The sequence below is a fragment of the Staurois parvus genome, unplaced genomic scaffold, assembly GCF_062004578.1.
Source record: "Staurois parvus isolate SC_StPar_1 unplaced genomic scaffold, SC_StPar_1.0 ptg000996l, whole genome shotgun sequence".
NCBI classification, from domain to species: Eukaryota; Metazoa; Chordata; class Amphibia; order Anura; family Ranidae; genus Staurois; species Staurois parvus.
Genome location: NW_028318792.1, coordinates 470,143 through 497,258, shown reverse-complemented (window position 1 = coordinate 497,258; position 27,116 = coordinate 470,143). Strand labels below are relative to the sequence as shown.

General features: G+C 45.5%; 1 long non-coding RNA gene across 1 annotated transcript; it reads left to right on the top strand.

The window, feature by feature from the left end:
• The first annotated feature begins 661 nt into the window (after positions 1-661).
• On the top strand, positions 662-6,523 carry LOC149441381 (uncharacterized). Its single transcript, XR_016307390.1, has 2 exons — positions 662-796; positions 5,959-6,523. It is a non-coding gene; the product is annotated as an uncharacterized LOC149441381 (long non-coding RNA).
• Positions 6,524-27,116: the final 20,593 nt, after the last annotated feature.

Here is a 27,116-nt window from a genome sequence, read left to right as displayed (position 1 = left end):
CCCAATCCCCCCTCCTAGCACATATTGCCCCTAATCCCTCTTCCTTGCACATATCCTACCTAATCCCTCCTTGCACATATCCCCCCTAATCGCTCCTCCTTGCACATATCCCCCCCCCCAATCCCTCCTCCTTGCACATATCCCCCTTAATCCTTCTTCCTTGTACATATCCCCACCCCAATCCCTCCTCCTTGCACATATCCTTCTCCCAAACTACCCTCCTAAAACATATCCCCCCTAATTCCTCCTCCTTGCACATATCCTTCCCCCTCCCCCCAAACTACCCTCCTAAAACATATCCCCCTTCCTAGCAAATATCCCTCCCCAGTGCAAATAGTCACTAATCCCTCCACCTCTAATCTCAAACTATTTAACACACACACCCACCCCCCCCCCCCTCCTCCTGCTGGGAAGGAAGCAGGGTGCAGGTAATTAAACTGTGTGCAGTCTGAACTAGCGATCGTGTGTGTGTGAGGGAAAGGGCACAGAACAGCCTCTCCTGTCTAACGCTGCCGCTGTCTGCCCTTAGCTGAGCACAGATTACTGCACCAGTCTGCGCACTCACGTTCTGAGCTGGTGTAGCATGAAAACCTGCCTCCTATGAAGATCTACCCCCCTCGACGTATCTGCGCATGTGCCGGTTTCAGGCATTAGCAGAGGATCGGCGATCTCATCCTCTCACAGTGTTAACCCGTTTTATGCCGGATGCAAGGTATATGAACCGCTGAATCCCATCCCTTGGATCACTGGGGCTGACGATCCTCCTCCCGCAAGATGTATTCTTGCTGTCACTCTGGTAACCCCTTGTATGCTGGATTCAACCGACACCAACTGCAAGATGTCTACAAGCTGCAGGGGGTTGTGACATGGCGAGAACAGTCACCTGTGGGGGGATCAGTGACATCAGTAACGTGTTGGTGGTGCAGTTACATTTGGGGGGCCAGTCACATGGGGGGGGATTTCTGTCAAGGGTGGCAGATTATCACTGGGGACTGAGCTTGCTGCTACAGGTGGGGGGTTGCTTGCGTCAATGGGGGGCAGATCTGCACGGGGACTGAGCTCGCTGCTATGGGGGTGGGAGGGGGTTGCGTCAAGGGGGGGCAGATCTGCACGGGGACTGAGCTTGCTGCTATGGGGGTTGGAGGGGGTTTCGTCAAGGGGGGGCAGATCTGCACGGGGACTGAGCTTGCTGGTACGGGTGGCGGGTTGCTTGCGTTAATGGGGGGCACATTTTCACGGGGGACTGAGCTTTCTGCTATGGGGGTGGGAGGGGGTTGCGTCAAGGGGGGGCAGATCTGCACGGGGACTGAGCTTGCTGCAATGGGGGTGGGAGGGGGTTGCGTCAAGGGGGGGCAGATCTGCACGGGGACTGAGCTTTCTGCTATGGGGGTGGGAGGGGGTTGCGTCAAGGGGGGGCAGATCTGCACGGGGACTGAGCTTGCTGCTATGGGGGTGGGAGGGGGTTGCGTCAAGGGGGGGCAGATCTGCACGGGGACTGAGCTTGCTGGTACGGGTGGGGGGTTGCTTGCGTCAATGGGGGGCACATTTTCACGGGGGACTGAGCTTTCTGCTATGGGGGTGGAAAGGGGGGGCAGATCTGCACGGGGACTGAGCTTGCTGGTACGGGTGGGGGGTTGCTTGCGTCAATGGGGGGCACATTTTCACGGGGGACTGAGCTTTCTGCTATGGGGGTGGGAGGGGGTTGCGTCAAGGGGGGGCAGATCTGCACGGGGACTGAGCTTGCTGGTACGGGTGGGGGGTTGCTTGCGTCAATGGGGGGCACATTTTCACAGGGGACTGAGCTTTCTGCTATAGGGGTGGGAGGGGGTTGCGTCAAGGGGGGGCAGATCTGCACGGGGACTGAGCTTGCTGGTACGGGTGGGGGGTTGCTTGCGTCAATGGGGGGCACATTTTCACGGGGGACTGAGCTTTCTGCTATGGGGGTGGGAGGGGGTTGCGTCAAGGGGGGGCAGATCTGCACGGGGACTGAGCTTGCTGCTATGGGGGTGGGAGGGGGTTGCGTCAAGGGGGGGGCAGATCTGCACGGGGACTGAGCTTGCTGCTATGGGAGTGGGAGGGGGTTGCGTCAAGGGGGGGCAGATCTGCACGGGGACTGAGCTTGCTGCTATGCGGGTGGGAGGGGGTTGCGTCAAGGGGGGGCAGATCTGCACGGGGACTGAGCTTGCTGCAATGGGGGTGGGAGGGGGTTGCGTCAAGGGGGGGCAGATCTGCACGGGGACTGAGCTTGCTGCTATGGGGGTGGGAGGGGGTTGCATCAAGGGGGGGCAGATCTGCACGGGGACTGAGCTTGCTGCTATGGGGGGGGGGGGTTGCTTGCGTCAAGGGGGGCAGATCTTCACGGGCCACTTAAGCTTGCTGCTACGGGGAGCTGGGGCTGCGTCAAGGGGAGGCAGATCTTCACGGGGGACTGAGCTTGCTGCCATGGGGGGGGGGGGTTGTGTCAAGGGGGGGCAGATCTTCACTGAGGACTGAGCTTGCTGCTACGGGGGGGGGGGTTGCTTGCGTCCAGTGGGGCAGATCTTCACGGGGCACTTAAGCTTGCTGCTACGGGGGGTGGGGTTGCGTCAAGGGGGGGGCAGATATTCACGGTGGACTGAGCTTGCTGCTATGGGGGGTGGGGTTGTGTCAAGGGGGGGCAGATCTTCACGGTGGACTGAGCTTGCTGCTAAGGGGGGGGGGGGGGTTGTGTCCAGGGGTGGCAGATCTGCATGGGGGACTGAGCTTGCTGGGGTTTATGGACAAGGGGGGCAGATTTTCACGGGGGACTGATCTTGCTGGTGGGTAATGACAAGGGGGGCAGATCTTCACGGTGGACTGATCTTGCTGGGTTGTAATGACAAGGGGGGCAGATCTTCACAGGGGACTGATCTTGCTGGTGGGTAATGACAAGGGGGGCTGATCTACACGGGGGACTGATCTTGCTGGTGGGTAATGACAAGGGGGGCAGATCTTCACGGGGGACTGATCTTGCTGGTGGGTAATGACAAGGGGGGCAGATCTTCACGGCGCACTGATCTTGCTGGGGGGTAACGACAAGGGGGGCAGATCTTCACGGGGGACTGATCCTACTGCACCGGTGTGGGGAAGTGACATGGGGAGTACAGTGACATTGGGGGTGGGCATGACATGGGGATGACAGTGACATGTGGGGGGGGGGGCAGTGATATTGGAGGGTGGCCATGACATGTGGGGATAGTGACATGTGGGGGGATGCAGTGACATGGGTAGGACAGTGATATGAGGGGGGGCCCTTACTTAATACGCGATATTTAACCCTTTGCACGCTACGCATTCATATGGGTACACAGATGTCAGTGCAGTTGCAGTTCTGTCACTTGATGGTGTTACTTTGGTAGGGGTGCTGTTTATGGCAGAAGGGTTGGAAGTCTGTCAATAATTGTTTGTGGTTGTTTTGTTGTCGATGTCTGTGTGTGGTAGGTGGTGTGACAGCAATTTAGGGGTCACAATTTTCACCCCGATATTTCAGTAGCTACAATTTCACATTCTGATGTATCATGAATTACATTATTTCATGGCCTCTATGATTATCAGAACATACCTCGAATGGATACCTAATTCCATTAACCCCTTGCCTACTGTTAACTTCTACCCCCTTCCTGACTAATTTTGTTTTGGTGTCCCATCATTACTGTCAGTGGGAGGAATAGTGCCCCATCATTGGTGTCAGTGGGAGGAATAGTGCCCCATCATTGGTGTCAGTGGGAGGAATAGTGACCCATCATTGGTGTCAGTGGGAGGAATAGTGACCCATCATTGGTGTCAGTGGGAGGAATAGTGACCCATCATTGGTGTCAGTGGGAGGAATAGTGACCCATCATTGGTGTCAGTGGGAGGAATAGTGCCCCATCATTGGTGTCAGTGGGGGGAATAGTGCCCCATCATTGGTGTCAGTGGGGGGAGGAATAGTGTACCATCATTGGTGTCAGTGGGGGGAGGAATAGTGTACCATCATTGGTGTCAGTGGGGGGAGGAATAGTGTACCATCATTGGTGTCAGTGGGAGGAATAGTGCCCCATCATTGGTGTCAGTGGGAGGAATAGTGCCCCATCATTGGTGTCAGTGGGAGGAATAGTGCCCCATCATTGCTGTCAGTGGGAGGAATAGTGCCCCATCATTGCTGTCAGTAGGAGGAATAGTGCCCCATCATTGGTGTCAGTGGGAGGAATAGTGCCCCATCATTGCTGTCAGTGGGAGGAATAGTGCCCCATCATTGCTGTCAGTAGGAGGAATAGTGCCCCATCATTGGTATCAGTGGGAGGAATAGTGCCCCTATCATTGGTATCAGTGGGAGGAATAGTGCCCCATCATTGGTATCAGTGGGAGGAATAGTGCCCCATCATTGGTGTCAGTGGGAGGAATAGTGCCCCATCATTGGTGTCAGTGGGGGGAGGAATAGTGTACCATCATTGGTGTCAATGGGGGGAGGAATAGTGTACCATCATTGGTGTCAGTGGGAGGAATAGTGCCCCATTCTTGGTGTCAGTGGGGGGAGGAATAGTGCCCCATCCTTGGTGTCAGTGGGGGGAGGAATAGTGCCCCATCCTTGGTGTCAGTGGGGGGAGGAATAGTGCCCCATCCTTGGTGTCAGTGGGGGGAGGAATAGTGCCCCATCCTTGGTGTCAGTGGGGGGAGGAATAGTGCCCCATCCTTGGTGTCAGTGGGGGGAGGAATAGTGCCCCATCCTTGGTGTCAGTGGGGGGAGGAATAGTGCCACATCCTTGGTGTCAGTGACACCAATGGTGGGACACTATTCCTCCCAATGACACCAATGACACTTAACATGCTGACCCCTGCGCCAGCCTAGGTGCTGCTGCAGCAGCACCATCTGCACGGCCCACTTACCGGGCAGTCTGCTGTCCTTCATTCACTCTGGCTGCTCCCTCACTCGATGTTGTGGGTCCGCTCTGCTCTGGCTCCTTGCATGTGATTGTCCGCCTGTGTGCCTTTCCAGAGCTACAGTTCTGGTGCCCAATCACCGGTGAGGAGTCGAAGCCGAGGAGCAGCGTGAACATCGGGTTAGAGAGCGGGCGGAGTGAGTAAAGGAGCAGCGTTTTCTTGACTGGGTTATCACGGGACTGGGACACGGAACCAGGTAAGACACAGCAGCCCCCTGCCCGCTCCAGTACTTAGTATCCCTTCCATTGGAAGGGGCAGCACCGCACCGACCCCCTAAAAAGTTCTACCCTAGGTAAACGCCTTTTTTGCCTTGAAAAAAATACGCCCCTGGGTTCAGTGACATGGGAGGGGGAGACGTCACATTGGAGTGGGGCAATGACATGGGGGGTGGCAATGATATGGGGGGGGCAATACATGTGAAGGACAGTGACTTGTGGGGGCAGTGACATGGTGGGGCCTGACATGGGGAGGCCAGTGACCTATGGTGTGGCCTGACATGAGGAGGACATTGACATGTGGGGGACCAGTAACATGGTGGGTCCTGACATGGGGAGGACAGTGACATTGGGGGGTCAGTGACATGTGGAAGACCATTACAATGACATGGATAGGGCAGTGTGGTTGAGTTGCAGTCTGAATGTTAGTCAGTCTGTGTTGTCAGTTGAATGTGCCAATTTTTCATTATCAGTTGTGGAGTGTTGGTCATGTTTGCTATGAGTCTGTGTTTTTGTTTGGGGTGCAGGAAATGTTTAATTTTGTGTTGTAATCAGGTTGAGGTGACATGTGTCAGGTTGTCCTTCTATTGTTTTTGTTCTTTTGGATTGGGATCAACTTTGTAGGTAGTTGTGGGGGGGGTGTCAGGCTGGTTGTGGTTTTGCTCTTGTAATGCTTGCGTGTCATGGCCGGTGTGTTTAGTCTTCATGCTGTTGTATGTTAAATTGTTCATGTATGTCTGTTATCCTGTGAAATATCATTGTTCTATTTGTTGGTTTCTAACTGTTCTCTTTTTTTCTGTTTTAGGTACAGGCTTTGTTAGCTGTACACGGCATTCTTTTTGCTATTGGGTGTGCCCTTGCAGATCTTCAATGTTCACATCAACCTGTGACTGGACGTGTACTTATTGATAGAAAACTTGGCTGATAATTGTGTATCCAGCTCATCTTTACATAATTCTGCTCCTGTGTCTTCTGGATAATTGATTTCCTTGATCTTTTATCAAACATCAATGTCTCACCTTGCAATATTGTAGCCTACTTCCTCTGGTCAATAGCAGGAGTGGACTGACCATTTTTAAACTCAGGCACAGGGCCCGGGGTCAGTAGGGGGCCCCATGAGATGCCACTGGTACCTTTTTCAAAGGCTTTTTTGAGTTTGGCCAAGGACACAGGGGCCCCATGAGTTGTTAGTATACCCCTGGTGAACAGTGAGAAGAAAAAATGAATGGACTATTGTTGTTATAGCAGTATTCGAACATTAATTTATTTTTTATATTTTTTTTATGATTTAAAATCTATTTTCTAACATTTTTGAACATAAAATGTATTTTTTTTCACCAATAAAAGCGCAATGGCCTTTTTTATCCTACTATCTTGTCATGTAATTTATTTATCTAAATTGTTATGGCTCATATGTAGATTTATGTTGTGCTTAACCACTTGTTGTCTGCAAGGTTTTACCTCCATGACGACAGCCTTTATTGTCATCACCACTGTTTTTTTTTCCATGATAAATTGATTTTAAAGGCTCAAGTTCTTTCAGCTTCATGCATTGTATGCATGCATTACAAAAACATGTGTGCAGCAGTACCCCCAGCCCCAAACCCCCCCCCCCCCAATATGTAATTGATCCCCATTGATATCAATGAATGGCCACAACAGCCTTGGCTGTCCCTTTTCTCTACCTTGTCATTGGCTCCCACTGCTCTAAATCACAGGCAGTCATGTAATGAAGTAAGAGGTGGCGTGGCCAAGCCGTGCCCTGTGTGTGAATGGACACATGGAGCATCATCTTGCTAATGCACCTGCTTGTGTGTTTCCATAGGAAGTTGTTAAGTATAGTTTTTTTTCTTAGTTTCAAAATAAAATTAAACTTTCAAAGAGCTTTTGAAAAGACTTGAAATATGTAAAATTATAATATACTTTTCTACTCCAATAAAATCATATTTCTTTAGATTAATGTAGGCAATAATGGATCATCCTACGTCTTACCAAAAAAATTACATTTTCATGTTATATTAATTGGTTAGGGGGCAAAATACAGTCTATAAACTATATTATATACAATATATCTGATCATTCTTCAGTCATGATGAACTCTTGTCTTCTTTTATATTTTCTTGAGGCCCTAAAATGCCTGGACATTACAAATTAGCCCAAATGATATCTGTATGGAAATTAGAGTGTCCAAGTTTTTTTTTTTTGTGGGGGTGAAAAATGTTTGGATTAACTAATTGCCAACCGCAGATAGTCGAATCTACACTGCGGCCGGCCAGTTCTGGGTGGACGTTATGACGTCCTCCAAGAACATGCCCTCCTGTGCGCCCCCTGGTCCACGCAACCTTTTAACACATTACGTACACAGCTGATCACGTAATGTGTTAAAAGGCCAATCATGCCGGGCTTTAAGCACGTGATCAGCCATGTCCAATGAAATGCGATTGCCGTTTCTCGGCTGCACTTTCCTCACATTGTCAGAGCGCCAGGAAAGTACTGCCGAGAAGCGGCAGTTGTCAGAGCAGGGATCGACACTGATCATTAGGCCAGTGATGATCGGTGCCCAGCAGTGCCACCCACCAGTCCCGCCCACTTATGCCCAGCACTGCACCCAACTGTGCCGAGCACTGTACCCACCTGTGCCCAGCAGTACACCCTCCTGTGTCAGCCACCTGTGCCCAGCAGTGTACCCACCTTTGCCACCCAGCAGTCCCACACACCTGTGCCCAGAAGTGCCACCTACCTGTGCCCACCAGTGCCACCCAGCCTGTGCCCACCAGTGCATCCAGTCAGTTCTCAGCGGTTGTGCCAGTCAGCGCCCAGCAGTGATGCTAATCAGTGCCACCTATCAGTGCTGTCTATCAGTACCCATCATCAATGCCGCCTATCCATGACACCTCATTAGTGCTGCCTATCCTTGCCACCTCATTAGTGTTGCCTATCAGTGCCGCCTATCAGTGCTGCCTCATCAACGTACATCAGTGACGGTTAAAAAATTACCTTTTTTAAAAATTGGATAATAGAAACTTTTATTTATTTATTTTTTTTAATTGTTTGCACTTTTTTTGGTAAATTGCAAAAAGTAAAGCGCCCTAGGGTGATTAAATACCACCCAAAGAAAGCTCTATTTGTGAAAAAAAGATGATAATTTCATATGGGTACAATCTTGCATGACCACACAATTGGCATTCAAAGTGCAACAGCGCTGAAAGCTGAAAATTTGCCTAGTAAAGAAGGGGGTATAAGTGCCCGTTAGGCAAGTGGTTACAAGTGAATGTGGAAGAAGCATATAATTTTTTTTTTATTTGGATTAATAAATGTCACCAGTGTAGTACAGTGTCATCGTATAACTGGTGTAGTTGTGATCTTGCGTGCTGACTGTTGTCATTATCTTTCAATTAAAATTGAATGAATTTTTATGCAACATTTAAACATGTAACATAAAATCACATGCAAACAAGGTATGCAGCACTAAACAAAGATTAAATATAGAGAACTAAATTCCCAGTAGTTCCGTATGAATAAAGTTATAATGCTGGTAGCCAGTTCAGGTTCCAAATGTGATAGTTGAACCAAACCCGTTAGAGAAAATGTTCATAACATCAAGGCATCAATATGCAATCCTGAAGAAACCAACAAAATTATGCGCTTACCACAAGGGCATACAAACAAGGCGTTGTATGCATATACTCTGGTGTGTCGTCAATGGGCAGAGGAACCTGGTTCACATTGCAGACAGCATCCGGTCATTAGGAGGAGATATCAGCACACACTCTGGGATCCCATCCAGCTCATTAGATAGGTCCAACGGCGTCCAGCCTCCCAGCATATACTTCTCCTATGGTGGTCCACCTTTCATGACTCGCAAATGAATGAGTCATAAAGCAAAAACGATATGATGGTGAAGTATGTCTTTATTAGAAATTTCCCAAAAGTAGGTATAAAACTCACATGAGCAAATAGCCAGGTCAGATGTCAACCTCCCTGGTAATCTAGGGCTCCCTGGTGTATAATGGCGTCAGCTGGGCGAGTCCCCTAACATGTTTCGAGCTATCCACGCTCGTTATCAAAGGCCCCTTTGATAACGAGCGTGGATAGCTCGAAACATGTTAGGGGACTCGCCCAGCTGACGCCATTATACACCAGGGAGCCCTAGATTACCAGGGAGGTTGACATCTGACCTGGCTATTTGCTCATGTGAGTTTTATACCTACTTTTGGGAAATTTCTAATAAAGACATACTTCACCATCATATCGTTTTTGCTTTATGACTCATTCATTTGCGAGTCATGAAAGGTGGACCACCATAGGAGAAGTATATGCTGGGAGGCTGGACGCCGTTGGACCTATCTAATGAGCTGGATGGGATCCCAGAGTGTGTGCTGATATCTCCTCCTAATGACCGGATGCTGTCTGCAATGTGAACCAGGTTCCTCTGCCCATTGACGACACACCAGAGTATATGCATACAACGCCTTGTTTGTATGCCCTTGTGGTAAGCGCATAATTTTGTTGGTTTCTTCAGGATTGCATATTGATGCGTTGATGTTATGAACATTTTCTCTAACGGGTTTGGTTCAACTATCACATTTGGAACCTGAACTGGCTACCAGCATTATAACTTTATTCATACGGAACTACTGGGAATTTAGTTCTCTATATTTAATCTTTGTTTAGCGCTGCATACCTTGTTTGCATGTGATTTTAAGTTGTAAGGTGTTGAGATTTACCTTGTATGCTAGCTGCTGTATTGTGCCTTTTTTATTACTTTTGCGCTCACTTACCCCATTGTTATTTAAACATGTAACATGTTTCGAAAGTTGTGCTTACCCTTTGATGTTGTCAAACAAGATCATCAATTCTATGTGCTATCTGTTATCCTGTGAAATTCTTTATCCCCTCACTGACATGTCCTGTGTTATGTCATATAGTCAGTGATGCATTTAGGATGCAGGCTGCCCTGGTCAACCAAACATTGCTCAAACCCCCACCCCACCCCCCACAACCGGAGAGACACTGACCAACACCCCCCCTTCAACCACAAAGAGAGCCTGACATTGAATAACAACACCACAGCCCCTACCCCTACCCGAAAGAGCCCTCCACTGCCACCACCCCCCATACACTGGCAACACCACCCACCACCCTTGCAACAGAGAAGACCCTCACCTTCACAGCTCAGGACATCACTGGGAACAAGAGTCATACTCTGCATACACCATCAAGCAGCCTCTCTTCCACCTTTTCCCCATGCTATGTGTGTGTCCCTTCTTCCATCCCTTCTTTTGGGTGGAGGCGCTGCCACCATAAAAATTTCATAAGCCACCCTGAAACATGCTTCCCTGTTCAAATGCCTTGTTTGCCTTGTGGTAAATATGCTCCTGCATTGACCTCCTGATATGAAATTTCAGTTGATGTGTAGTGGGTGAAGCAAAGTAACATTAGCACTTTCGTAGGGCGGCGCTGCCCCTCGGAAAAATACCACCTTAGGCAAATGCTTTGTGGTAAATACACCCATGCATAAAGTCAATTATTATATCCATGTGTCATTTAGGTCCTATACCTAACACCTCCCCCCTTCCCATGCCAAAAATAATGCTAATATCAAATATTGTCATTGACACAGGGAAAGTTGACATATTTCTGTTCTAGTGAAATCATGGCCACAGTCTAATCTTCTATGCATGCAAAGCTGTGCACTTGCATGGATGTCACATTGTAATCTTCAGCTTTGTCTGATGTAGCCACCGCATCACACTTGTCTTTTAAAGGATTTCCTCATTGTAATGTAACATGGAATTCTTAATCAACATGTGTGTAAACACAGCCAGCACATGGGTCATGTAATCAAATATCACTATGTGCACAAGGCTTCAAAAAATCTTTTTCACAGATTCAAGAAGGGCCTGCACACTCTTCTATTATACTGCCTCTTGGCAGTTAGTCCTGGGCCTCAAGAAAATCTCTCACCTAGTCATGTTCCTTCACGGTTTCAATATCACAGTCTGTGTTCTTTAGACACACCATCTCTTAATTTCCATTGTGTTTAGGTAAACACACTCTCCTAGTCCATGACCTTTATGCATCCACTATCCTAATCCTGGTTCTCCATGGACCTACTCACTTATTCATGATCCTTTAGGCACACCCTCTCACAGTCTGCAATCTTCAGACAGCCCGTTATTGTGTGGCCTTCACACAGACCGTATCCTAGTCACTGACCTTCTGACAGCCCATTGGTCAGTCCTAGAAATCAAGGTCCCTCTCTTATTAGTTCTGAGTTTCTATGTACTCGCTATGAATGTCTGCGGTCTTCATGTGTACTGCTCACTGAGACAGGGCCTCTAATAATTGCTCTATTATTATTGTTTCAAGTTAATCCCTCTAATAGTCTATGGCCTTTAGGCCACACTCACCACTTTCTTTACGGACACTTTTACACCATTCCTGTCCAGGTCAATTTTCAGCTTTCATCGTTAGCACACTTTGAATGACAGTTGCACGGTCATGCAACACTGTACACATATGAATTGTTTACCATTTTTTTGAGACAGCTAAAGCTTTATTTTGCTTGTATTTATTCACCTTTTTTTTTTTTTTGGCCTATGTTAATGAAGTAACAAAATTTTGGAAATACATTTTTTTAATTATATCTTTTAGCAATTAAATATTATTTTATCATTTTTCTTAGCAAAAATTTATTTCTTCATCTTTTTAGTCAAAAATAAATTAAAATTAGTTTACAACCAAAAATTAAAATTTTTAAAATATATTTTTAAAAATTTTAATTTGTTTTTAAATTCTTAATTTTTAATTTTTTTGAAACATACTGTCACCGTAGCAGTAGAGTGTCACCATGGTGACACTGTACTACTTGTGGGGGGGTGATAATTTTTTTCTATTTTGGTTAACAATGATTGCTTTTACACCCATATAGGATGTTAAAGCAATCATTTTTCTTTCTGTCTGCATTCTTGCAGTTATTGATAAGTACTGAGTGAGCTGTGATTGATCACAGCTTTTCACATGGTACAAGGCTGCTGTGAATAGCATTGTACCATGTGACAAGCTGTGGTCATTCACAGATTTCACAAGTATTAAGCAATGATGTCACAAGTGACATCTTTATTACTACTTTGCATGGGATCACTGAATTGACAATCAGTGATCACATGATCGTGACCTCGTACAGAGGTCCCATCCAACGATTGTTGTTTCACTGTGTGCGGAGGACACAGCGTGCACTGGATTGCGTTGCTGCGTGCTACCAGGGATCTGCCCCCCTTGTCATTACAACCCAGCAAGATCAGTCCACCGTGAAGATCTGCCCCCCTTGTCATTACAACCCAGCAAGATCAGTCCCCCGTGTAGATCTGCCCCCCTTGTCATTACCCACCAGCAAGATCAGTGCGCCGTGAAGATCTGCCCCCCTTGTCATTACAACCCAGCAAGATCAGTGCGCCATGAAGATCTGCCCCCCTTGTCATTACAACCCAGCAAGATCAGTCCCCCGTGTAGATCTGCCCCCCTTGTCATTACCCACCAGCAAGATCAGTGTGCCGTGAAGATCTGCCCCCCTTGTCCATACACCCCAGCAAGATCAGTGCGCCGTGAAGATCTGCCCCCTTGTCATTACCCACCAGCAAGATCAGTCCCCCCGTGAAGATCAGCCCCCCTTGTCATTACCCCTCAGCAAAATCAGTGCGCCGTGAAGATCTGCCCCCCTTGTCATTACCCCCCAGCAAAATCAGTCCCCCGTGAAGATGAGCCCCCCTTGTCATTACCCACCAGCAAGATCAGTCCCCTGTGAAGATCTGCCCCCCATGTCATTACAACCCAGTAAGATCAGTCCACCGTGAAGATCTGCCCCCCTTGTCGTTACCCCCCAGCAAGATCAGTCCCCCGTGTAGATCTGCCCCCCTTGTCATTACCCACCAGCAAGATCAGTCCCCCGTGAAGATCTGCCCCCCTTGTCGTTACCCACCAGCAAGATCAGTGCGCCGTGAAGATCTACCCCCCTTGTCATTACCCACCAGCAAGATCAGTCCCCTGTGAAGATCTGCCCCCCTTGTCATTACAACCCAGCAAGATCAGTCCACCGTGAAGATCTGCCCCCCTTGTCGTTACCCCCAGCAAGATCAGTCCCCCATGTAGATCTGCCCCCCTTGTCATTACCCACCAGCAAGATCAGTGCGCCGTGAAGATCTGCCCCCCTTGTCATTACCCCTCAGAAAAATCAGTGCGCCGTGAAGATCTGCCCCCCTTGTCATTACCCACCAGCAAGATCAGTCCCCCGTGAAGATCAGCCCCCCTTGTCATTACAACCCAGCAAGATCAGTCCCCCGTGAAGATCTGCCCCCCTTGTCATTACAACCCAGCAAGATCAGTCCCCCGTGAAGATCTGCCCCCCTTGTCATTACCCACCAGCAAGATCAGTCCCCCGTGAAGATCTGCCCCCCTTGTCGTTACCCCCCAGCAAGATCAGTGCGCCGTGAAGATCTACCCCCCTTGTCATTACCCACCAGCAAGATCAGTCCCCCATGTAGATCTGCCCCCCTTGTCATTACCCACCAGCAAGATCAGTGCGCCGTGAAGATCTGCCCCCCTTGTCCATACACCCCAGCAAGATCAGTGCGCCGTGAAGATCTGCCCCCCTTGTCATTACCCACCAGCAAGATCAGTCCCCCCGTGAAGATCAGCCCCCCTTGTCATTACCCCTCAGCAAAATCAGTGCGCCGTGAAGATCTGCCCCCCTTGTCATTACCCACCAGCAAGATCAGTCCCCCGTGAAGATCTGCCCCCCTTGTCGTTACCCCCAGCAAGATCAGTGCGCCGTGAAGATCTACCCCCCTTGTCATTACCCACCAGCAAGATCAGTCCCCCGTGAAGATCTGCCCCCCTTGTCATTACAACCCAGCAAGATCAGTCCCCCGTGAAGATCTGCCCCCCTTGTCATTACAACCCAGCAAGATCAGTCCCCCGTGAAGATCTGCCCCCCTTGTCATTACAACCCAGCAAGATCAGTCCCCCGTGAAGATCTGCCCCCCTTGTCGTTACCCCCCAGCAAGATCAGTGCGCCGTGAAGATCTACCCCCCTTGTCATTACCCACCAGCAAGATCAGTCCCCCGTGTAGATCGGCCCCCCTTGTCATTACCCACCAGCAAGATCAGTCCCCTGTGAAGATCTGCCCCCCTTGTCATTACAACCCAGAAAGATCAGTCCCCCGTGAAGATCTGCCCCCCTTGTCATTACCCACCAGCAAGATCAGTCCCCCGTGAAGATCGGCCCCCCTTGTCATTACCCACCAGCAAGATCAGTCCCCTGTGCAGATCTGCTCCCCCTTGACACAACCCCACCCCCCGTAGCAGCAAGCTTAAGTGCCCCGTGAAGATCTGCCCCACTGGACGCAAGCAACCCCCCCTCCCCTCCGTAGCAGCAAGCTCAGTCCCCAGTGAAGATCTGCCCCCCCCTTGACACAACCTCCCCCCCATGGCAGCAAGCACAGTCCCCCGTGCAGATCTGCCCCCTTGACACCCCCCCCCAGTAGCAAGCTCAGTCCCCCGTGAAGATCTGCCCCCCCTTGACGCAACCTCCCCCCCATAGCAGCAAGCTCAGTCCACTGTGAAGATCTTCCCCCCCCCTTGACGCACCCCCCCCTATAGCAGCAAGCTCAGTACACTGTGAAGATCTGCCCCCCTTGACGCAAGCAAACCCCCCCCCGAGCAGCAAGCTCAGTCCCCAGTGAAGATCTGCCCCCCCTTGACACAACCCCCCCCCCATAGCAGCAAGCTCAGTCCCCCGTGAAGATCAGTCCCCCCTTGACACAACACTCCCCCCCCATAGCAGCAAGCTCAGTCCCCGTGCAGATCTGCCCCCCTTTGACGCAACCCCATCCCACCCCCATGGCAGCAAGCTCAGTCCCCGTGCAGATCTGCCCCCCCTTGACGCAAGCAACCCCCCACCCGTACCAGCAAGCTCAGTCCCCAGGGATAATCTGCCACCCTTGACGCAAATCCCCACCCCCATGTGACTGGCCCCCCCAAATGTAACTGAACCACCAACACGTTATGGCCCCCCCATGTCACTGATCCCCCCACAGGTGACTGTTCTCGCCATGTCACAACCCCCTGCAGCTTGTAGACATCTTGCAGTTGGTGTCGGTTGAATCCAGCATACAAGGGGTTACCAGAGTGACAGCAAGAATACATCTTGCGGGAGGAGGATCGTCAGCCCCAGTGATCCGAGGGATGGGATTCAGCGGTTCATATACCTTGCATCCGGCATAAAACGGGTTAACACTGTGAGAGGATGAGATCGCCGATCCTCTGCTAATGCCTGAAACCGGCACATGCGCAGATACGTCGAGGGGGGTAGATCTTCATAGGAGGCAGGTTTTCATGCTACACCGGGACCAGTAATCCAGCTCTGCAGATGTGTCCATGCTGGACAGTCCCCTTCTGCTGACATCACCATTGACACTCCTCTTCTGGATTCTGAGTGTACCCTTGCATTGGACAGTCAATAGGAAGTATCCACATCATGCAGGCTGTAATTGTGAGCACCTGAAGAAGGGCTCTCCTCCTGTGTAGCTCACCCCTTAAGGAGCCGCTGGTGAACGGATACTTTTTTTCCCCATGTAAAAGCACACACAGATAGGTACACAGCATTTTCTTCACCCTTCCACTAGCTCAAGAGAACAGTCTAGGGGTGTAACTAAGGATTTTTAATTGAACAATGAACTTGGATGGGTTGAAGGGAGCATAGGATACCCCAAAGCTGATGAACTGCACACTTTGTGGATTCTTCTCTGAGAGCTGCACAAAAATGTCCCACAGCATCTCTAATGCAGATAGGTGATTAGGATTTTTCCCAAAAGACCAGAGCTGCATACGGTCATTCAAAACCAGGGTTATTTACTCACACGGTCACAGAATCAGTGGTTGCCTCCTTCCGATATGTACCGGGCACTCTCCAGTGAGGAAGACATGAACTCACATCCCCACAGGACAGCTAGACAACTTTCCTCCATCTTCTTCCTGGTACTCTCCAGTGAGCTTCTCCAGACCCAAATGAACTCTGGGACTAAGCTTTTTGTGAATAGGCTCCACAGCTAAAGCTTCAGCTGGGACCTCAATGTCTTCTAGATGGCACCTTCAGGAATACTGTCCCAGGGGCAGAGCCTCTGCAGGAGTCTCCTCCAGTAGGACAGGACCCATGAACTCTGCTGTTCCTGCCTCAGACCCCATACTATTTATGAGCTCTCCCCACCTACTGGGCACACCTCCCCAAGGATTGGCTGGAGTTCAATAAACATTCAGACTGCCCACTCCGTTCTTCTTCCCAATGCAATTCTAAAATCCTCTAGAATACAGGGAGAAATAATCAGATCAGCAGCCTGTGAGATATTGAGCAGGCTAGAACAGTCAAGCCCTGCTCCACTGATTACAGAAGAGCTAAACTTATTTTCCTATCAATTTGCACTAACTAGGAGGATGCTACACAAAAATATAAATCAGGACCAGGTCGTCATGTAAAGACAGATTTAGGTGAGTAAAAGAGTAGGTTTAAAAAAAAAGTTAAAATCGTGTTTTCTTGGCATTGGCTCTATGAGTTTGGCAATAAATTGGGTAGCAAGATCCAATTAGTAATACCATGACCCATACCTCAAATCACTACTGTGCAAGGCTCTAAATATACAAAACCAGATGACATAGCAGATTGTTTCAGAGAATTCTACAGTTTACCAGAATCACAATGTTGTTCAAGGGAGGATCCTTTAGATCAATACCTTACAAAGGGTTGCCCAAATTAACACCTTAGGCAAAGGATTCCATGGAGGAACCTTTAGCTGCAGAAAAACTATCAAAGGCATGCCAACAGGAAAAGCTCATGGGCCAGACTACTTCTCTCTTTATTACTATAAAAACTTTCAGCAGAGCTTAATGACATGGTTTCTAAGGGCCTACAACTCTTTTACAAGGATATCCCTGCCCAAGGGTACAGGACGTCCCCACATAACTGTAGTAGCAAAAGACGACAAAGACCAGTCTCTCTGTACCAGATTTTTTCTTTAAAATACTGATGTAAAACCTTTTGCTAAAATCTTACCTACACATCTTCTTCTGCACTTATATCATATGATACATTATGACCAAGTTGGGTTTATGCTTTATAGAGAGTCCTAGGATAACACCTATAGGGCACTGAACCTAATTCATCTGACCAATGCCAAGTCCCCACCCGCCCCCACTACTGCTTCTTTCAACAGATGCAGAGAAGGCTTTTGACAGAATGAATTGGAGCTTTTTGAGAAGAACGCTCATTCATATCGGCCTTAGAAACAACATGTCAGATGTATTAATGCCTTAGGGCCATCTTTATTATTGATTGGACCCTGGGCAAACATTTTCTTGGGCCCCCACCCATGCAATTTACCTCTCCACCTACCTGCTCAGAGACATACAATTAATAGCAGCTAGATCCAAAATCAATTTACTGCAGCAGATCAGGCAGCGATTGTGATTGGTTGCTGGTGGTTACAGTGAATCATTACCACTCAGGTGACTGGTTGCTAGAGGTTACAGCACACATTATTAGTTGCTAGAGGTTGTAGCACATGATTTCTGCTTGGTTGCCAGAGGCTACTGCACATCCTTGCTGCTCACTGATTGATAGCTACAGGTTACTGCACATCTTTACTGGTCACTGATTGGTTGCTAGAGGTTACTGCACATTGACACTCACTGATTGGTTGCTAGAGATTACGGCACATCATTACCACTCACTGATTGGTTGCTAGAGGTTACTGCAAATCAGTACTGCTCACTGATTGGTTGCTAGAGGTTACTGTGTATCATTACCACTTATTGATTACTAGAGGTTACAGCACATCATTACAGCTTAGATTGGTTGCTAGAGGTCACAGCACTTAATTACGAGTCACGGTCTGGGCCAGGGTCAGAGACCAGTTGCTACAGCAGTTGTAAGGCTTACCTGAAACCAGCAGGATTGGTAGACCAGCGGCCCACCCTGGGAATGATGCAGGCTCACCTGAGGTGCGGGGTCTAAGCATCCACCGGTCTTCCCCAGAGCTCCTAATGGTGGAGATGGATTTTGCTGCATGTGAATGCCAGGTCGCAGATCTCAGGATCACCCCACCAGGGAATGAGTAGGCTGGAAACCAGAAGCGGATCAAACAGTTTAGGGATCAAACAGAAGCGGAGTCAGTCACAAGCCAAGGGTCGGTCACCAATGGTAGTAGATAGGATGAGGCAGAATCGTAGTCAGTAGCAAGCCAAAGGTCGGTAACGTAGATTAAGACGGCAGCAGGAACAGTACGCAGGATATTGGCTGATAAGGCACAATAATCTGGCAACCAGGAAGTGCTGAGACATGGCTTTTACAGGAAGTTCATGGGAGGAGCAAGGAGTTCAAGGTTCAAGACAAAATAGGGAAAAGGCAGGATCATCCAAAGAATTGTCAAGGGAGCTGTCCAGCATTCCAGGTGGCTCAGTGAGAAGAAGCACTGTCTCTCACCGCAGAAGGCCCAGGTTCGATTCCAGACTCTGACATTACATCTCACTGATTGGCTGTTGAAGGTTACAACAAATGTCCTCTTTGCTGCCTGCACACCATGGACTGAGAAGGTGAGGGGACCCTCCAATAGACAGAAAACTCCAAGGGCTCCTGGGATCAGTGGCTGTGCTTGGGGAGGATGTGATCAGTGGGAGTGCTGGAGGGTTTATGGGATCAATGGCAGTGATCATGGGGGATAGGTTTGGTGGTGGTGGAGTGGGGGGGATAAGTAGCTATGCTGAGGAATGGGATGAGTGATAGTGCTCATGGGAGTGGCAATGCTGCAAGAGGGATTTACACTAACCACCGGTGTAAAGGCAATTCTGCACTTACACCAATGTAAAGGGAAATTTACCCTGACCACCAATGTAATAGGAAATTTGCACTGACCTCCAATGTAATAAATTATTTACACTGACAACCAATGTAATGGAATATTTTACACCAACAACAAATACATTTCTACACTGGCCATCAATGTAAGGGGAATTTACAAACACCAACAATTTAAGGGGGGCTTCTACAAGGACCACCATTGTAAGGAAGGATTTGACACTGACCACAAATGCAAGTTAGGAAATGTGCTGCCGTTTAGCAGATACACAGCAGTGCCATTACTTGTTAATGACACACTCATGCATCTGCTGACGTGCACGTTTTCACATGCACTAAAATTCACCGTGCTGTGGCACTGTGTGGCTTGGTATAATTGTGAAAAAGGGCCAAGAACTTTTTTCCACATTGTTCCTATGAAGAAGTGGGACCAAGACCAGAGTTAGCAAATCACATATGAACAACGTGCACATACAGTATACTTTGCACACAAATTCTCAATTGCCTCTAAATTTCAAGCATCTGGATATAAGATTATGTATCCAGAAATAAATCCAATTTGCTGAAGATGTGGGGAAATTGAAGGAACAATCCTGCATATATTTTGGATGTGCCCGCTAATCAGGCCTTGTAGCTTGAGGTTTGTAAACTAATTCAAGACCTTACTGGCATACATTTAGCAAATAATCCAGCAGCTTGCCTTTTGCATTTTTGTCCTCTATTCGAGAGAAAATACCAATGCTCATTAGTAATCCATTTGATAAATGCGGTGAGGTCATGTATTTCAGCAAAATGGGAATATTCCTCCCCTCCTACAGCAGGGCAGCAGCTGATAACAGTAAATGAATTAATAAAAATAGAATATCTGATATTGTCTCTAAGGATTCTAGGAGAAAGACATGGTGCCAATGGAAGTTTCAGCACACATCTAATTAAAAGGAGGTTTTAAAAACAGCTCCGCAGGATTGAACATGAGTACGCTAAGGGGCTCTTGCATGCATTTTTAGGCCTTCGGCCGGGTTTTATTTTTTATTGAACTGAATGCCACCCATTCCTTTCACTGGGCTCGTTAACAGTAAATTTGCGCCGCATTTAGATCAGCAAAAAAAGAAGAATGCAAAAATTTGCATTACTGGTTAATATTATATGTACATAAATCACACCTCCCCCTTGTACAGTAGATTATGAGAATTTTTACACACATAAAAGCATATACTATATGGATCATTCTTGCATTTTTTTTGGGCAGGAACTTTCTGCCAGGAAGATCTAGCATTCATACATTCCACATACTAAATAGTGAAGCGCTCCAAAATTACCTAAGAAAATTCCCTATATGCATATCATAAATACCAACTGAACCTGAAATAGTCAATACCATAAGGTGATAAAAAATATAAACTAAGTCTATTGGTGAGAAACTAAAATACATGAATACCTCATATATAAACCAATCATTAATACCTCATAATTAATCTGTGATGGAAAATAACAAATAAAAAATTCATAATAGATACTCAAATAGCAGTGATATAAAATCAATAATCATAATCATACTAATTCATAATAAAATAAAAAATGTGACAATCCATGATAAATCGTGACAAACCTATAGATCAAAATAAATTGTGATTCTTCATCAAATAAATACGTAATACATAAATTCTGTGATAAAACCATATATCAGAATAAAAAGAAATCTACTTAATTCTGTGATAAATAAATGAACACTGTGTCTAAAATAAACTCAGAAAGTCCATGCATATAATGTGAAAACACTCTGTGATCTTCACTTCTAGTGCTCAAAAAGGAATCCTCCAATGGCAGCAATGCCTGCTCACCTCCCCACCTCGACCCACACAGGGCCACAAGGCAAAGACTCTCCTCAAAGGCAATCCTTTACTCCAGGCAGCTCAGCAAGGGACCTCAGGACTTCCACTCCACCTCCTCTCAAACGTCATATAGGACACAAACAGAGCTTCCCATAGTATGATACCGTTTATTAAGAACACTTAGCATAACATACTGTTTCCACTCACATGTAATCCTTGTATACAGCGCTTTCCACCTCACATCATGGGTGTATTCACATACAGGGAGGGAAACCAATATGGCCGCTACGTCCGGACATGCGTCCCCACGTGACCGGAAGTGACGTATCCTTGAACTGGGAATGGCGTTCCGACACGTTGCGTCACGTGCGTCGTGACTTCATCAGGGTAACCGCCCCCCAGAGCCATGATGCATTTATATAGGGAATAGTCAACCCACTATTCCCAATTAGAGGGCGGGCTCCCGGCGGACAGTCCGCACAGCTAACCTCATTCAAGGAAGACATTCCTATCATAGTTACTCAATCTGCACTATTAATAAGAACCACTACTTCCATCATAGAAATATTCATGATCTTGTGTAATACTCCTCTTAAAAAACGAATACAATACATTAAACTATTTATTAATATTATATTAAAAACCCACATGATACCCCACTTTATTGTTTATATATCTTTCTCATTAGTGTTATTAAAGGGGCAGAGGAAATAATTGTAAATAAGACCCAACATTAATGTATATATACAGATACTCAAATCTGATAAAATCAACCCATCTTATATTAAAAATTGTATATATCTATATATACATATAACATACATATATACCCATAAAAAATAAACCGTACAATTTAATTATTAATTAATAAAAATACAAATGTTAAAAAATTAAAAAATTATATATATATATATTACACCGGACCCTAAACAACTACTCTATATTATCCCTAAAAAATCTAAAAAATTTTTATTTAAATAAATCCCATATATTATCCGAATAAATCAATGGTTAATTGAATTGCACAACACCTCGCCATGTCAGACCATATACCTAAAATGGAAAAGTAAAATCCCATAACCAAATTATTTGTAATAAATCATGTGAATAAACCCATGATCCGAGTTTACAAAAATCCTGTAACATATATCATGAATCAATCTCTACAGTATAACAGGAATATATTAAAACAATTTTTTATAAATGCACAGTCTAAAAACCAAATTAAAAGTCACTAATAAAACAATTTAAATCAAATTCCACATTTAATCCATAAGGTGCCTGCGTACGCATAGTATAAATCCATCCGGATTCAGCTTGGCTTAAAGATTTAACCTTACTACCACCTCTCCAGTGTTTTGTATATTTCTGAATCCCCCAAAATTTTAAGCCTGATGGATCTTTACTATGTTGTTTCAGGAAGTGTTTGGACACACTATGTTTCGGGAAACCATTTTTTATATTTTGGACATGTTCCCTGATACGTTTCCAGAGTGGTCTCTTCGTCCTTCCTATATACTGCAAGCCGCAATCACATTCTAGACCATAAACAACACCTTCTGTACGGCACGAAATGAAATTCTTAATCTTAAATTCAGTGCCATCAATATTACATTTAAAAATTTTCCGTTTACTATTTTTCCCTTTCGTTTCCCTACATGCATAACATTGTTTGCATGGGAAAAAACCGGATTGGTCAAGAAACGTAACTTTCTTCTTTCCATCAGGTGGGTCCAGCACACTTTTTACCAGCTTCATTTTTAATGTTGGTGCTTTCCTATAAACAAATTTAGGACCATTTCCTAACACTGGATTCAGCAAGGGATCCGATTTTAAGATTGGCCAATATTTAATAAAGATTTTTTCTATTTTCTTATAATGGACATTAAAGTCCAACGCTATGGCCATTTCACTATCAAAATTATCACCTTTCTTTTTATCCACTATCAATGACTCTCTCTCTACTTTTCCGACCTCATTAATACTCTTTTCGAGTGCTTGCTGTGGGTATCCTTTATCTATAAATTTATTTCCAATCATTTCTGCTTGTTTAATATATTCTTCTTGACTTGAGCAGTTCCTTTTCAATCTCACCAGTTGGCCCTTTGGGATATTATATAGCCATGGGGGGAAATGACAGCTGTCTATTGGTATATAGCCATTCCTATCTACCTCTCTGAAATACGTTTTTGTGATGATTTTACCTCCTTCATTTCTAATGTTAAGATCTAAAAAATTAACTTCATAACTATCGTATGTCCAAGAAAAATGTATATTCCTATTATTAGAATTCATTCTATTCAGGAATCCCAATAGTGTCTCACTACTGCCTTTCCATATGATGATCACATCATCAATATATCTGGAGTATAGCAAAAGTTCCTCAGGGGTCTGTTTGTAAATTGCCTCTTCCTCCCAGTGGGCCATATATAAATTGGCCACACTGGGAGCGAATTTAGCCCCCATCTCGACTCCTTTCACTTGTTGGAAAAAAGTCTTATCATGCCAAAAATAATTGTGTTGGAGGCCAAATTCCAAACACTTCAATATGTACTTCCTTTGAGGCCACCCAATACTGGTATATTCTCTAAGCCCCCATGTAACTGCCTCCACTGCTCCATCATGATCAATAATTGTGTACATAGAAGTCACATCAGCACTTGCCAACAAAATTTCCGAGCTCAGCTCCATTTTATCCAGTAGTTGAATTAGATGCTTAGTATCTCGTAAATAAGCTTTCGTCTTTTGAACTACTGGTTGTAGATAAAAATCTACGTATTGGCCTAATCTGGCCAGGACCTATTGTATCCCATTCACAATCGGTCTACCTGGAGGTTCCCTCAAATTCTTATGTATTTTAGGTATTGTATAAATTATGGGTATTCTACAAACCTCTGGTATCAAATATTTGGCTTCCTTTTTATTCAGAAAATCCTTTTTCTCTCCTTCTTGTACAAGCTTAGCTAAATCTTTTTTATAAGAAAGTGTCGGATCTCTAGAGATGACTTTATATGTGGTGGTATCTGATAATTGTTTATTTAAATCTTGCAAATAATATTCTTTTGACAGAATTACGATACCACCCCCTTTGTCAGCTGGTCTTATTATAATATTATCTCTTTTGGAGAGTCTATTGATTCCTGTTTGAATACCAATGTTAGTTGTCACTTTTGGAATTGTCAATTTCTCCAAATCGTGATTGACCATGCGTTTAAAAACCTCTATATAGTGATTGTTAGATACCTGCGGATTAAAAAGTGACTTGTTTCTTAAATGACTGTGCAAAATATCGCTACTAAAACCACTAGCTATATTGCTTCTGGCCCCTGGTAGCCCTAAAAAATATTTTTTGATGTTCAATTTCCGAACAAATTTTTGGGTATCCACATATATGTCAAACTTATTGGCTGCTTTGGGTGGTGCATATTTTAAGCCCTTATCTAGAGCCATCAGCTCCTCTTTAGTCAGATCACATCCACTTATATTGAACACCCCTTCTCCTACTGTTCTCTTTTTCTTTTGCTGTTTCCACCCTGCCCTGCACCCCCTCCTCTTGGGGGGCTTTTCCACCTTACTCCCTCCGGGCTCCTGTTCCCGTCTAAAAAATCTCTCTGCGGGAATTCGTTTCCAAGTACCTCATATCTATTATACACCTCTATCGGACTTCTTTCTTCCCCGTTAGGTGGATACCATCTTTCTTGTGGATGAAATCTCGGGCATCTTTCTGGATAGTAATTATACATTTTGTTCGGATAATACTCAGGCCTAGGTGGACCATAATATTCAGGTCTCTGATAGTTATTAGGTTTATTCCACTGTGAATTCCACTGAGGTCTCCACCCATTCCCTCCATATTTTCCTTTGGGTTTTTTATACGGAGGCCCTCCATTTTTTGGTTGTTGCCTCCATCCATTATGGGGAGTATGATATGATGGTCCATAATGGTTGGCCTTTTGCTCATTGTTATTCCTAACTGCTTTTGGCGGCATTGGAAGGGATCTATTCGTATCCACCTTTTGTTCTTTAACCGGAGTGGTATTATTGGATACAGTTTCTGTCTCCACCGGGGAACTCTGCCATTTAAAAACTTGTTCCTTTTTAAAATCGTTAAAATCTCTCTGATATTTTTTTGTTTTTCTATATTTTATCTCTTGATCAAGTTTCTCTAAATCTTTGTTTAACCTTTTGTTGTATGGTTCTAAATCCACAGAATCCTTCATTAATTCCAATTTTTGTTTAATTTCTCCTATTTGGGATTCTAGGTTCCTTAATTTCCTCTGTTTCCTTTTGAGTAAAAATTTTATAAGCTCTAAACCTTTCTCATGGAAGAACTCAAACCATTCCTCAGTTGCTTCCATATCATCTAACCCATCACAGATGGGAATATCCCACCTAAACCTCCTAGGCACCAATTTGTCCTTAAGATATTTCTCAAAGGTGGTCATATCCCACCAAATAGACAGCTTCTTTTCCATTATGTGCCCTAAATTCCTATACATGGTGTCCAGATCATTAATAGGGGCATGTTCAGTATGGTTAAAAATTTCTTCTACATTAATAATCCTATTTTCAACGAACCGAAAAATCTCCATACTAGCTGCAAAAGGTATGATGGTCAATATAATAACAGATAAAAAAGGGGGGGATGTCCTCCTGCGCTTAATATGGATATGTCCCTATCTTACAGCTGCTATCACTCTACCTCAACCAATAAGTCATAAATACCACGTACTAAATAGTGAAGCGCTCCAAAATTACCTAAGAAAATTCCCTATATGCATATCATAAATACCAACTGAACCTGAAATAGTCAATACCATAAGGTGATAAAAAATATAAACTAAGTCTATTGGTGAGAAACTAAAATACATGAATACCTCATATATAAACCAATCATTAATACCTCATAATTAATCTGTGATGGAAAATAACAAATAAAAAATTCATAATAGATACTCAAATAGCAGTGATATAAAATCAATAATCATAATCATACTAATTCATAATAAAATAAAAAATGTGACAATCCATGATAAATCGTGACAAACCTATAGATCAAAATAAATTGTGATTCTTCATCAAATAAATACGTAATACATAAATTCTGTGATAAAACCATATATCAGAATAAAAAGAAATCTACTTAATTCTGTGATAAATAAATGAACACTGTGTCTAAAATAAACTCAGAAAGTCCATGCATATAATGTGAAAACACTCTGTGATCTTCACTTCTAGTGCTCAAAAAGGAATCCTCCAATGGCAGCAATGCCTGCTGTCATGGAAATTTTGTATTGTTGGTCGAACTTTAAATGTGTCATATATTCGTGTTATTCATATGTCTCTAGTGTGGCTTAATTAAAGCTCTGAAGGCTGCAATTGGGCCATGCGCATGTACAATGTATGTATTACAGTACTCAGCTTGGTAATGGATGAGATGGCAGATCTGCGCTTATAGACCGGCGTGTATACCACCACGGCATTCCATGCGAATGCTGCTGTCAGTAGACCGTGGGCCTGTATCCACATATCAGCAGCATGGTACCACATGGGCTTCATAACGCAATGCGCAAGCGGTGTGAACTCCACGTGTAGGCTTGTGCATATCTTACAACCCATTACTAATCTGAACTGTATCTGGGATGGATGTGTTTTAATAAAGATCGTATCGGGCCCATCCAGGTACAGACTGATATTTTTAGGGAGATGCTTGTGCAGAGAATTTTGCATACCAATAGAAGCTAGTAGGACAGGAAATATGACCTCAGATGGCTCATAGGGGGGAAGGGGAGGAAGTCTGCTGACCTCAGAAGACTCATGGGGGAGGACCAGTGATAGATAATAGCAAAGGCTATGCTCCAATTGGAATGTACATCCTCTGTATAGGCAATCCCCATTGTATTGTTCGGTGGGAGGGATTGACTTTATTCATGTGGGGGGCATGTGTGTATTCTTAATAAAACAGAGAGCTGAGCCTAAAGCCGGCCCTTATGTGGATTGCAACCAGCCTTAGAGTGTCGTGTGATCATTCTAGGGTAACGGAGCTCCAATCACCCACAAATTCAACAGAACCAAAGTATTTGGATGGGCAGGAATCGTGTAGTTTGGCTGCAGTCGTGGTAAGCGAGATTCTCACAGCTTTATGGGGGATTTCTGCGCATCCAACTGCGAGTACTCACGGTAAGGAGAAATTCGTTAAAGCGAATTTCCAAGACAGTTTGGCGA